Genomic DNA, 14,332 nt, shown 5'->3' with positions numbered 1-14,332 from the left:
TGGGAAAGAAGTCCTGCTCCCCATTGAGTTTCAAGTCAAAACTTTCAAGATGGCAGTTCAGTTGGGGATGGATCTATCAGAAGCCCAAAAGCACAGAATGGAGCAGTTGAATGAGCTAGATGAGATCAAACAAGAAGTAATCCTAAAAACTGATCTAGTTCAACATCAAAGAGCTAAGTGGCATGACAATTACATCAAAGAGAAAAAGTTACAAGAGGGAGATTGGGCATTACTATTTGATTCCAAGTTTAAAGACTTCAAAGGTAAATTTCAGACTCATTGGCTTGGGCCATATGAGATTGAGAAAGACTTTAGCAATGGAGCAGTAAGAATCAAGACCATTGATGAATTTCAAACTCCTCTTATTGTGAATGGCCACAGATTAAAGATTTATCATAAGCCACTCTCAAAAGAGGAATTTGTCAAATTGTTTCAAGAGAATTCTGCAATAAGGTTGGTGAAGAAGAATCCTTCTTCTCCACCAGCCTAACCTTTGTTCCTTTCTGTTAAAAAAAAAAAAAAAAATTAATTTGTATAAGCCTGAAAACCAATCATTGATTGGTAGTCTTATACAGAAAATATAGAGTGAAAATCAGGAACACCTGACACCCTATATTTTCCAAAAAAAAAAAAGATCTCTCTTTCTCTCCCATTTTCACTTCACTTCATTTCGTTTTCATTCCACTCCATTTCATTTTCATTTCACTCCACTCCATTTCATCCCACTCCATTTCATCCATTTCATTCCATTTCATCAATAAAAGTCTCTTTCATGACCATTTTCATTCAGTTAGTTATTATCTATCCATCTTCATTCAGCCAAGTGGTTGTTGTGTCAGTTTCCGTAGCTGGAATCAGTTTCCGCAGCCAGAAGCAGTTTCCGCAGCCACCACTCTATTTTCAAATTGACAGTCAAGATGTTAATTCAATAATCATGAAAGCAAATGTAGGTATGACCGAGGACATATTATGGAGACATGGAGCATCTAAAAGCATCAATAAGGAGCGGTTAATGGACAACAAATGGCAAAGATTCCAAGGTATGAGTAAAAATTTCTTTCAAATAGCAATCAAAAGCACAATTTTTCATAGTTATTAAACCATAAGCTCCACTATATGCAATGATTGCTATGATAGCTCCATAACCATTCCATGACATTCCTCCACGAACCATGCATTTATTCTCTAAATGGTCTCATGATTAATTCTCGGGTTTAACTCGTATTTAACTGCACTTTCTCACTCCACCTGTAATCATGGGATATGACTGATTTAATGACGACTCCTCTCCACCGCATAATTTCGACAGCCATTTCATAAACGTGTTAACATCTCCTCTGCAACCGTTTAGTTTAAAAATTCTGCCGGGTTCACTTCACTCCCCTGCCATTTTATTGAAGCCATGGCTACATTACCACCTCGTTCACATACGTCTCCACTCCACTTCATGAACTCACCTCGGCTGCCTGTCCTTTGTTTTCCGCTTACAGTCCCTGAACACTCCTGTTACCTATTCTCCAGTTTCCATTTTCAGCCATTGTGTTCTTCTCTATAAACCCCGTAACCTAGCCGTCTTACCTCTGCTAAACCCCTCACATGCAGACGAATTTCAAACAGAAGAAAGGATGGGTCGGTTATTGAGGGCAAAACCGGAAGGGCCCAATTTCTTAGAAGGATACCCTCAAGTGAAAGACTTACTGAGGAAGGCAAAATGGCTACGTTTCATTCAAAAATTTAAGGGCCACAATAAGGAGATAAAAAAAGCTTTTGCAAGGTCTTTTAACGGCCAGGTGGTGGAAATTAGGAACCTTAAGTTCACAGTCACCAAAGCATCGATAGCAGCTGCTACCGACTTGCCCCAAGAAGGTGACCGATGGTTCAAGAACAAGAGTTTGGACGAGTAGGCTTGGAGAGTCACATTACGCAACCTAGGTATGGATGTAACCGTATTCACAAGAGGAATTCCTGTTCATGCTTTAAAAGAGGAGTGGGCCAACTTACTGTTAATCATTCAAAAGTTCATTACTTGTGAAGGTCATTTTAGGGCAATGTACATGTATCATACTCGGTTATTGATGAACTTTTTAGAGAACCAAACCCTTAATCTACCCTAGTTTTTATTGCTGAGCTTGAAAAAGATGTGCACAACAGTCCAAAAGAACATAGAAGACATAGAACCTCATTTGTATCACCATGGGCTTGTGAGAATTTTAATTGAGGACCAATTGAAGAAAAATAGAGATACCTGGGAACGATATTTGGTGAGAAACTACTTTCAAGAGCCATTCGAGGCACCTGAAAGCAGTACACCAAGAAGGAGTAGGAGAAAAGAGAAAAGTGCAATAATTCAAGACCCTCCTATTAGCAAAACCAAATAAGTAGATCAAAAAGAGAGGGAGGAATGAACCAAGAATAGAAAATAGAGAAAATTGAAAGGGAAAAGAAACATAGAGGATGTCTACCATTCACCAGAACCTTCTTTAGAAGAAGACCATCAAGTGTTGTCTGAAAGACTAGTGCATCTTCGAAAACAAGTAGCTATAGCCAAGAAGAAAAAAAAGGGAAAATAGAGTATGGAAGAAGAGAGTACTAGCCCACAGCCTTTAAGAAGAAGTAACAGGCTTAGAGGAAAGTGGAGGAAAGCACAAATAAAAGGCCCCCACTTTATTGACTTGGGTGGGGAAACACCGGAGAAACTTCCAGCTGGCTGTAGCCCACCTCATCTTCAGCCAAATATTGAAACCAGTCCTCCAGATGATGATATGAGTCCTTCTCGGCCAGAGTTAGAAATCAGTCCTCCTCAACAGGACTTTGGGGTCAGCCCAAGGAAAACACCCGAAATAAACCCAAATCAGCAAGAGGTGTATGATTGTCTAGAATCCTTAGAGAAGACAGCTACAGGTCCAAGCATGTCATCCACTCTGCCTCACACAACACAAGAAGCACAAAGCCAATCATTGAAACAAGAAGTGTTTGAATTGGAGGTCTTAAACAGACACATTAAACAAAAAAATGAAGCATTAAAGGAGAAAAGCAAAGTGGACAAGATCATTCATGACAACACTATGTTACATCTCGGAATACGGCAGAAAAAGAACATGAAATTAAAGAAAAAGTGCAGGAAGTTGAGTAGGGAATTGATCAGTCTCAAATTCAAATGTTTGATGAGGAAGCCGAGGATGGTAGTAGTACCAAGGAAGAGGAGAAGAGGACTGGATGTACTGGCAGAAGCTCCAGAGCACATGGACTAAAGGGAGGATGATCAAAATTTTGGTTGCATGAGGACATGTAACACCTTCACAGTGGGGGTATGTTGAGCCCCAAACTTGCATCTTCCCTATACACCTTTCTAGCCTTTTTCCATTTACATGGACCTCCTAAGCTTTCAAATCATTGCATATTAGTTTTAAAAGAGCATATAAAGTGGTTTCCTAACTATGTTTTGTGTCTGCTATTTGAGTTAGATTTTTGCTCATTCAGCTGCGGAATCTTGTCACTTTCTGCAACTAGTTCAACTGTCAGCAGCCTTTTTTGTTAAAGTCTATGTTACAGGTGTCTTCAGGCAAATCCAGCCACATGGGCAAGTTGCAAATGACGTGGGCATGGACCGTGTCCTATTGGTTCAGCCGAATCCATCAAAGAAGGTTGTGGTCAAAGATAGTCAAGCGATGGTAACCCTAAGAGTCCTACGGTGATAGAACTCTGTTTTTCACCACATGAAGACTTGCGTGGCCGTTCCTAAATCTCAGGAGACATGTTAACACCTGTGGAATGCTCCATGAACCGAATCCAACAGCCACCCTCCTTAGATTTAATCTTCACGACTGCCATAATGCTAGATTCCTGGACGTGGTTGTTCACGTGTCTTTTATTAGCACAGATTTTAGGAAAGTAGTTATGTCATCCTCTGTTATAAATAAATCGTTATAATACGCATAGTAGCTAGCCTTTGTAATGTAATTTTGATTGTTAACGAGCCCACTATGCCGTGAATTTATTTCTATGTTATGACTGCATTTCAATACATGAGAAGACTCTATTTATAAGCTCAATTCGTGGTTGATTGCTGACTGCCCGAGGTTGTGCAGAGGGCCCCTGTACACACCGAGGTTTTGTTAATTGTTGTATAGTTTCATGCTTTATTTCTTTACATTCCTTATGCCATAATCATTTACTTGTATATATTGCACTGCTTATGGTATTCACGTTGATTGTTGTCCATAGTTTTTATGCTTTCTAATGTTGTTAACTGATCAGTGTCTTTGTTTCATATTACAATAGGCAGCCCGGGCATTTACACATAGTTTTAAAATGAGTAATGACATGGAATTATTCTTTTCCTTCTGCTGATTCATTTTTCTTAGTTCTTAGTTCCAGCACTGTTTTATTTATTTCAGTTTTGCTCATTTACTCTTCTGCAAGATAGATATTAAATTACTCATGTCATTTTCAGTTACCTCCGAAAGCCAGAGCGAGATGAATGGTGAGGGATTGAAGTATGAATGTGTAGTTTGATATTAGTTTATTCTTCTGCAAGTTAGTTATTGAATTTCTCATGTCATTTTCAGTTACCTCCAAAAGCCAGAGCAAGATGAATGGTGAGGGATTGAAGTATGAGTGTGTAGTTTAATATTAGTTTTATTTTCTGCAAATTAGATATCAGATTGCTCAAATTGTTTATGATTAACTCTGAAAGCCAGAGCGAGTCGAATGGTGAGGGGTCAGAATATGAGTTGATGTAATGTGATTTTAGTTTACTTTGCTTGCAGTTTTTGGATTTCTTTGAGTTCAGTTTCTTTTATATTTATACAGCAACAAGGGTACTGGGTTTCATGGTCCCTAGCTCACTGTTTATTTAATTAGAATAGTGGCACATTTTCATTCTCTTTTAGGAATTAATTTCATCATTGCATGTTTTAAAACCTTTTTGAAAATTTTGAAGCTTGGAAATCATTTTAAAGGACACCATTGCCTTGAACACTTATATCCATACTTGACTTTTAGAATTGCCATCTCACATTAAGGAATCAACAAAGATAAACCCAAAAACAAACTAAAAATCAAAAATGACAAAAATTAAGAAATCGGTTATCTTGCATATATAGTGCGCCTCACTTCAACAGTTTACAACTCCTGGATTGATAATTAATATAGCAATTTAGGACACTCTAAATTGACCAAACACTTAGATGTTCAAAATGTCTAACATTGTGATCACTAGGGTTGTTATGAGAATACTGTGCACCTCACTAGATTCTAATGGAATAAAAATGATGCTCTAGATGTCATCCTCAGTAAGATCCTATTCCTTTTATTCATTCTCTATTTCTCAATCAGTGAAACCGCCCTTAAATTATGAAAATTAGTAGAATTTACTTTAAAACTTGTATGATTCTTAACTAAAAATTACTTAAATTTTCTGTAAAGACTGAAATAAGCTAATACTCTGTGATCTACTCACTCTTTCTCACAAAGCCTAATGCCCACCAAGCTAGATGCTCTACATATGTCGATTTCTACCTACTAAAGCTCTTGGTGAATGTGTTCAGATGTCATTTGGATCATTGGACATCTAATGTGCATTAAGGGCATTTCGATCCCTAGATTTGTATGTGCCATATTCCATCATGTTGGTTCCATTTATAGGTGCATGTCATTTTTAGTTGTGGGTAGAGCTTCACACAATCATTTTGGTTGGATTTTGAGAACTTGCTATTTAAGTTAGTTCTCCTATTTTATATGAGATAAATTTTCAAGGCTTTCATGTCAAACATAGCTACATGGTATTTGTCCATGCATGTAACTTCTGTTCACTTTGAGGATGTGGTACTTCAGTTTACCACCCATGAAACTATATATTTATGCAACCTAAATGCACACAACCATCCCATTATTCATGAATCCATAAATTCCAATTAGAGAGGCAACCTAAAAATTAATTCAGCCATGAAATAAACCATAAAAAAATTAGTAATAATTCAATACAATTCATATATACATTTAGGAATACTTATCTGTCTGGAATTGTTCAACAATTAGTTGCAGAAGAGGGAAGTAAGATCACAACCATATAATTGAAGATCAATCACAGTTCATATTTTACTCGATCACTCACTTCATCATTGACATTATCACTATTTCACTTGATCACATGATCCATTGTTAGTAAGATCTTTGTTTGAAAATAGACCACACATAAGGGTATGTAGGCGTGTTGTCTTACTGTCCATAAGCATCACTGAAATATAATCTCTTCATGAGTGTAATTGATGGCCTTTGCTATATTGGAGTTAAGCAGTTGCTAAATTGAAGGTTAATTTTTGGAAAGGATAGTGAGTAATTTCATTTCCTTTTCTTTATAAATCTTCCTCCCAGATGTTGGCTGATAAAAGGTGCCTTTTAAAACTCATAATTACCCACATTAATCATCAACCCAGGCAAGTCCTCTTATTTAAATATTGTACACAGTATGTGGCTTCTATGAATTCAGAGAGTAATGTTTTTTAAATTGTAGTATAGGATTTTGATACAAGAGTAAGCGGATGCATCTAATAAACTCAAATTGAAATCATGAAAGGAAATAGAACATCTAAACTTCAAGACTCAATCCTCTACTTAAAACAATTCAAGTAACAACAACATCAGTTGAGAGTACAGTAGCAATAACTCATCTCTTCTTAACTGATTTAATCTAAATCAAACTCAATCTCTAGTAAACAATCCAATCAGAAATGCTATCAATCTGAGAGTCCAATAATGATAATCAAACTCTTTACAGTTGATTACATAATTGAGATTCACTATCTAGATAATTTACTTTGTAATAAACATAACTCGAATCAATTGACAGTGCTGTAAAATATATAAAGAACATACACTACTTCAATACAAAGAAGAAATAAACAGTGAATAAAGTAAACTCACAGAAACAAGAAAATTATCAAACCAACCAAACTCTATGAGAATCAAAAATATAACACAAGAAAGCAGTTAAATCCACCAGAGGCCGGGCCCTTAGCCACCAATGAACATTGTTGAGCTACTTCAGATAATGCAAGGGAACAACAACTTCAAGTATATATTAATCATTGAATGTAAGTAGAATTACAATATAATCATGTTCTCTTAATAGCGAGAGTCTGTAATTAAAATTACAATTCGAACAATAACATAGGTTCCCCCTTTCTTCTTACAATCATATCATTTTATAATCAGAAAGGGTAAAAGATAAATGTGATCCCTCAGGATCTCCTGGTCTTGAGGGATTCGCAACTGATTGCTAAATTCAGACAATTTTCCTTTTTCCCGTTGATCCTCCTGATTTTCCTTCAGCCTTTTCTACAACCGATGTGTTCCTTCCTTTTTTTTTCGGTTTTTGCTGTTCCATCGTTATGGAACAACAATTTTTCATTTTTTCACTTTCCTGCATAAAGAAGGGTAAAAGTTAGCTAAATCGTAACTGCAAATAATTCATCCTCTTCTTACCATAATTCCTCAATATATTAGTGCATTAAGATATGGAAAATATAAGAATCAAGGAAAAAGATGATAAAATTAATAGTAAATACATACCCATTTCATAACTCAACATACTCCCCTGCTTACCCTGTTTCATGGCCTCATGAAAAGCAAGTAATTCGTATGCAGTATAGTTAAAGAGAAGTCTGGAGAAGGAGCGTCGAAAAGTGGTCTATAACCATGATTCTGGGCCAAGAGCTCAAAGGCGGGCCCTTCCTTCCCTTCAGGAAATTCGTATATTGCCCGATAACCTTTAGGAGGATACCAAATGATGGGGCTATGAAACTGACATCCTAACCAATAAGGTCCTTCTCTTAAAATAAGATTGCTATAAGTGACAAAACGATCTACAGCTGTTTTAAAATTTTTGTAATTAAATGGCTCTCTATCCTGTACACTACTAGTGGAGACTGTCCACCTGAGCTTGGATGCAGCCAAAGAACTTTCTTGAATGGAGAAGAAGTATTCTACTCCCTTCTGTACAATCTCCTTCTGAATAGGCCCTAAAATTTTAATCACCCCTTCTCGTGTCATCAGACTCTTATGGTTAGCAAGCATTTGTAAAGGGTGCTTCGGTTCACTACTTACCCAAAGATCCAATCCATGCTCTTGCTATTGGAATGTGCTATGAGCTTTAAAGCATTTGAGTTGGTTAACTGAAAATGAGATAAAGGCCTGAAATTGAGCATCTCCCACAAAAGGGTTAGGGTGCTTTTCCACCCTGTTATCTAATACAAAATTGTGCAGGTAAAATTTGCACAAAAGTCTTTGAACCTTTACTCCATTCTGTTTGCAGGAGTTTGTAAAATCTTCTACTATTTTTAATTCGATTGTTTTTCCAGCTCTTACGGCTTTAATTTTCAACAGCAAGTATTGTTCTAACAAAAATAAGGCATAATTATTGGCAGGGGACCTACATGCCAAGACATCTGTATATAGTGAGTAGATGGTGTCTATCTGACCTATGACCCTGTCTAGCCTGATCTTGATCTTCTCCATTTTCTCTTCTGCCTTTCGGCATCTGTCAAAAGTCTCGCTCTATGTTGCATTCATTTCCCAAAGCTGTCTCTGCAGCTCTTGATATCTTTGCTGGGAAATAGTTTCTTGTTCTAGCCATTCTAACGTGAGCCGAGCCTGTGCTAATTCTTCCTGAAGATTCAATATAAGGGGGTCATTGTGTGTCATGACATCTTTGGCTTGATTGCTTGTCTAAGTACTTCTGCTATGAGAAGGGATGCCTTCTATCTGAATTTCTTTATTATGGGAGGTCCAAACCTCCATCTGGGTAGCCATGCTGTAGGAGGGTACAACCTCTGTCTGAGTAGTTATGTTGTAAGAGGGTACACCCTCTATCTGAGTGGCTATGTCTACTAGAATTGCATGTTGTTCCTTTTGAGTGATAACTATTTGAGTGGCTATGGGTTCAATTTGGCTCGCTATAGCCCTACCTTCATACAATTCTGTCTGTACTGCCACGTTTACTGTCTCCGGGGCTCTGTCCAGAATCTTTTCTGTTGATATTTCTTTAATCTTTCTTCTGATCATTTTCACTGTTTTATGAAGCCTCTACTTTTCTTTCCTAAGCTTTTTCAATTTGGCTCTGTACTTTTTTGGCGGGAGAAACTGTTCTACTGACAGTCTCATTCATTGTTTCTACTTCTAAAGAGCCTGGTTGCTCACCTTGGCTCTGTTATAAAAGGATCGTGACCCCTGATTGATTATCAACTTCCCAAAGCATCTCTGTCTCTACTTCTTCTTCTTGGCCTATGTTTTCTACGCTTAGGCCTACTTGGCTGTTTTCCACTAGGATCGTGTCACTAGATTGGTTCTCTACTTCCTGAGTGGCCTGTGCATATGTCTCCGCTTCATGGCTTGCATCTTTTACGGAGATAGAACTTTGGTATCTCTAGAATTCTTAGGAGATTGGGTTGCTCCTAAATTAAGATTGAGTAGGATTTTAGGCTGCATGTAATCATTCATGTTGGCTAGGACCTAGGCCAATTCAAAAATCGTGCAACAAATCGTCTTGGGGACTCATGTTTGGTGTTGAGGGAAGCCTTGATTCGTTTCTTTGTTCATCTCCAGAATGTCTTGTTTCTTCCTCATGGTCTAATTCAGGGTTATCCTACCCTTCTATCTACAAGTATTATTCACTTCCTGAGCTAGATAATTCTATGGGTTGATTGATGTTGCCTTGAGGATTTTCAGGCACCCCTAGTTTTAACCTTAATCTTGAGGATCATATGTGCTTGTGAGGTGTGTTCCTTAAAAGGGAAATCCTCTTCCTTTTTGGCATAGAGTTAGGTGCTGGCAGGGCTATACCTCCTTCGAGAGCTAATATTAGATCCTCCCAGCTTGATTGTTGCTAGGAAAGGTTATAGCTAACTATCAGTCTGATCAGACAGTGGTGGTTTACTACAGTCTTTATGTGTTGGGACCATCTTAGCCTCTCGGCGATGTCATGCAGTAAAGAATTCAAAAATGCAGGTAAATTGACAGAGAACTTTCATTTTAGAACTGCTAAAAATTTAAGTTGATGCGGCCTTACCACGTCTTTACGTCTGTCGCAGGTGATGTATTTCTGGACGATTCATGCTAATTCTCCCCATGGCTCTCAAAGATGACAATTCATGCATAAGTACACTAGAGTTCCTCACCCCCCTTTGAAATAATAGGTTTCCTATGACCGAATGAGTGAAGGGATAACGTGCTGGCGATGAGGTACCAGGGTGATGAAAGTGGCAAGGTACGCATATTAATGAAAGGATCATAAAATATATTGGAGTGATGAAATCAATGCATATAACGAGAATTATCAATAAGTGATAAGATGTTGTGAGGTGATACGAAAAGGAAAAAGGACAACTTACACAGGGAATAATACTTTATCGCCATTATTCCACTTAAATTGTTGTGATTGATTTTTAAAAGGTAACGCATGCATAAAGATTCAAGGTAAGTTAGGAACATAATCTCTCTGTATTAAAGATAAAACATAAGAAGAGCGCACTATAATAGTTATTGATGTATAAAATATAACTTCAATACCATCAGTAGAGCTTTTGTTGCTTGCAGGCATATATAGCCTCGACAAAGTTGATTTTAACCCTTTGGAACCATGGTCCTCTATGTATAATTGGGGAAGTTCCTTATGATATCTAGAGTAGAGACCAATGTGTTGGCATGGTAACTAGATGAACACATTACCATTCACTGGGAAGTAGCGAAAAGTGGTCAGGTTAGCTCGTAATGAGACCTCATGTTCCAAGAATTTTATTTCTTAATGCATCCATTGGATCATATCCCTCGTGTGGTGGTCATAGTGGGAATGCCTCTTCGTTGCTTCCTTATGATCATGGTAGGCTGGCTCGTGATGAGACCCCCTATCCTCCATCTGTGGGAAAAAAATCATACAATTGTTAGCGAATATCTATATATATATATATATATATATATATATATATATATATATATATATATATATATATATATATATATATATATATATTAACAGCACTTCCTATTTATATATAGAGGGTGGCTCAGCACTCCTTAAGAGTAGGGATGGCAGAAGAAGTTTGAACATATCAATAGAGAAAAAAATATGCCCTTAATCTTATTGAGAATAAACAGAGAGAGTTGTATGGGACAGGGGAGAACCAGCATGGTACAGATAATCAATCAATTTGATTTATAGTGGAAATGAGGACAGGGAAGTGATATAGATGGTTGTGTCCTTTCTTTTTCGATCAATACAAAGCAATCTTATTAAAGATGATAATATTCAAGATATTTGCCTGTACCACTGAACTCCATACCTTTTATCCTTAAATATGTATTTGTACTCTTGTGCTATAGAGAGGATCATAAAGAGTGAGTAGGGATGGTCTAGGGATGATCATGCAAAGGAAAGAAAGGGTGTTCTCAAAAAAAAAACTCACAAAGTGTTATTTCCTGAAGGGAATAGCAAAAGAAAACTTCACACAAAAATTGATGTTCCCTATAGGGAACAACAAAGAAAAACACGCACAAAAAGAGTGTGTTCCTTAGAGGAACAACAGTTGTTCCCTGTAAGGAATAGCAAAGGAAAAATACACGTAGAGGGTGATGTTCCCTATAGGGAACAACAAATAAATACATACGCAAAAGTGTTGTTCCTTATAGGGAACATCAGTTGTTCCCTGTAAGGAATAGCAAAGGAAATGCACACAAAAATTGTTATTCCCAATAGGGAACAATAGTTGTTCCCTGTAGGGAATATCAAGGAAAAATGCATGTAGAAAGTGTTGTTTCCTATAGGGAACAACAGTTGTTCCCTGTAGGGAACAGTAAGGCAAAATACACAAGTAAATTGTTGTTCCCTAGAGGGAATAGCAGTTGTTCCCTGTAGGGAACAACAAGGGAAATACATGCTAAAAATTGTTGTTCCCAGTAGGGAACAAAAATTGTTCCTTATAGGGAACAACAAGAAGAATATGCACGCCAAAATTTTTGTTCCTTACAGGGAACAACAGTTGTTCCTGTAGGGAACAACAGCTATTACCTGCAGGGAACAATAAAGCGAAATATACACAAAAATTATTGTTCCCTGTAGGGAGCAGCAAGGGAAAAGACACATGAAAATTGTTGTTCCTTAAAGGGAATAATAGTATTTCCTATAGGGAACAACAAAGGATTAAAAAAAAAAAAAAAAAAAAAACAAACAAACAAACAAACAAACAAACAAACAAACTAATGTACAATCTCTTATCCAAGAAAATCCAATCAAATGGAAAGAAAATAGAAAGGAAAATTTATGTACAGGTTTCAAAAGAATAAATTCTTCACTTGACTGGTGCTGTGGAAGGGTTGTCCTCCTCAGCAAGAATTTTTATTGTGGGATCTTCACATATGTGTTGGCAAAAGGACTCCCTTGTAAGCGGTTTATGGTAGAGGTGCACTCGATGCCTATTTTCTTTAAAAGAGTAACCGGACCCATCAGTGGTGGTTAATGTAAGGGTGCCATTATCATGCACCTCATTTATCTCGTAGGGACTTAACCATCTGGTCTAGAGTTTTCCTAAGAAATCCTGGAACCTAGAATCATACAGAAGTGCCCAATCACCTTCATGGAATATCTTTTTCTTAGTGAGGGCATCATGCCATTTTTCTCTTTGTTTTTGAATCAATGCAGTATGCTGAAGAGTTGATAGCCGAATTATATCCAATTCATTAATTTGATGTAGTCTATTAATATGTGCTTCATTGATATCCAAGCCCACTTATTGAGCTATCCTCAATGTCTAAATTTCAAATTCTATTAGGAAGATAGTTTCTTTGCCAGACACTAACTGATATGGGGAGTATCCTGTGGCATTTCTCCATGTCGTGTGATATGCCCATAGGGCTTCTGGCAATTGGGTAGCCCAGTCACGTCTATGTGAGGCGACTGTCTTTGTTAGTATAGCCTCAATTACCTTGTTGGTACTTTCTACTTGGCCATTTCCCTGCGGGTGGTATGGAGATGTGATTCTGTGCATGATATGATGATGTTTTAATGTAGCAGCCATCTTATGGCCCATAAATTGTGGCCCTCCATCTGTGATTATTTCTCTAGGTAAGCCATACTGCACGAAAAATTGGAAAAGAAAGTGGATTACTAAGTCCTCTGTTGCCCTTGGTAATGCTTCTGCCTCCACCCATTTAGTCACATATTCTGTTGCAACCAATATATATGTCTTTTGATTAGATGATGGGTTTATTGGGCCAATAAAATTTAAGACCCAGCGTTCAAAAGGTTCAATGACTAACTGTGGATGCAAGGGCATCTTGTTAGACTATCCAGGGTGGCCCATTCTTTGGCATCTATCGCATGTCTGGACAAACTTCTTGGCATCCTTAAAAATGGTGGGTGAATAATAGCCCATCTATAAGACTTTATGCCTAGTCCTACAGTCTGTGAAATGTCCACTGCAAGGTCCATCGTGGCAAGCTTTTAGGATGTCGAAGATTTCGTCTTCCCTGACACACCTTCGGATATGCATATTGGCTCCTGTGTGAAAGAGGTATCCTCTGATCTAGGAGAACTGAGTGTTGTGTTGTACTATTAGTTTTCTTTCACTGGGATTTAGGTGCCTGGGTAATTTTACCACTGCTAGGTAATTCGTAACATCCACGTACCATGGTGTTTTCACAGTTACAACAAATAAATGCTCATCAGGGAACTGGTTTTCTACTGCTGTCGAGTCGTATATCTTTGGCACACGTGAGAGGAAGTCTGCCACCAGATTTTCCTTTCCTGGTCAATCCTTGATTGTTATGTTGAATTCCTGCAAAAGGATCAACCATCGTGTCACTCTTCCATTTGTAACAGGTTTATTAGCTAAATATTTAATAACAAAGTGATCAATATACAAAACCACAGGGTATCCTATTATATAGTGTTTGAATTTGTTAATAGCATAGTTTATAGCGAGAAATTCTTTCTCGGTCACAGTGTAATTCAACTCAATAGGAGATAAATTTTTGCTAATGTAGTATATCGCATAAGGTTTATTATCTTCCTCTTGTCCGAAAACTGCTCCAATGGCCTTATTTGATGCATCAGATGAAATCTGAAATGGCAAATCCTAGTTGGGCCCCACAATACTCGGCCTGTTGATACTAGCCGTTTTAAATCTTCAAAAGCAATGTCACATTTGTCAATCCATATGAAATCAATATTTCTTGTTAATGCATATAATAGTGCAGCAATTTGGGAGAAATTATTTATAAATCTTCTATAATATCTAGAAAATCCCAAAAAACTACATACCTCAGTTTGTGTGCAGGGGGT

Source organism: Pinus tabuliformis, chromosome 9, assembly GCF_031772625.1.
Source record: "Pinus tabuliformis cultivar Carrire ecotype Pingquan chromosome 9, CPIR1, whole genome shotgun sequence".
Lineage (NCBI taxonomy): Eukaryota > Viridiplantae > Streptophyta > Pinopsida > Pinales > Pinaceae > Pinus > Pinus tabuliformis.
Note: the sequence above shows the minus strand (reverse complement) of the source record.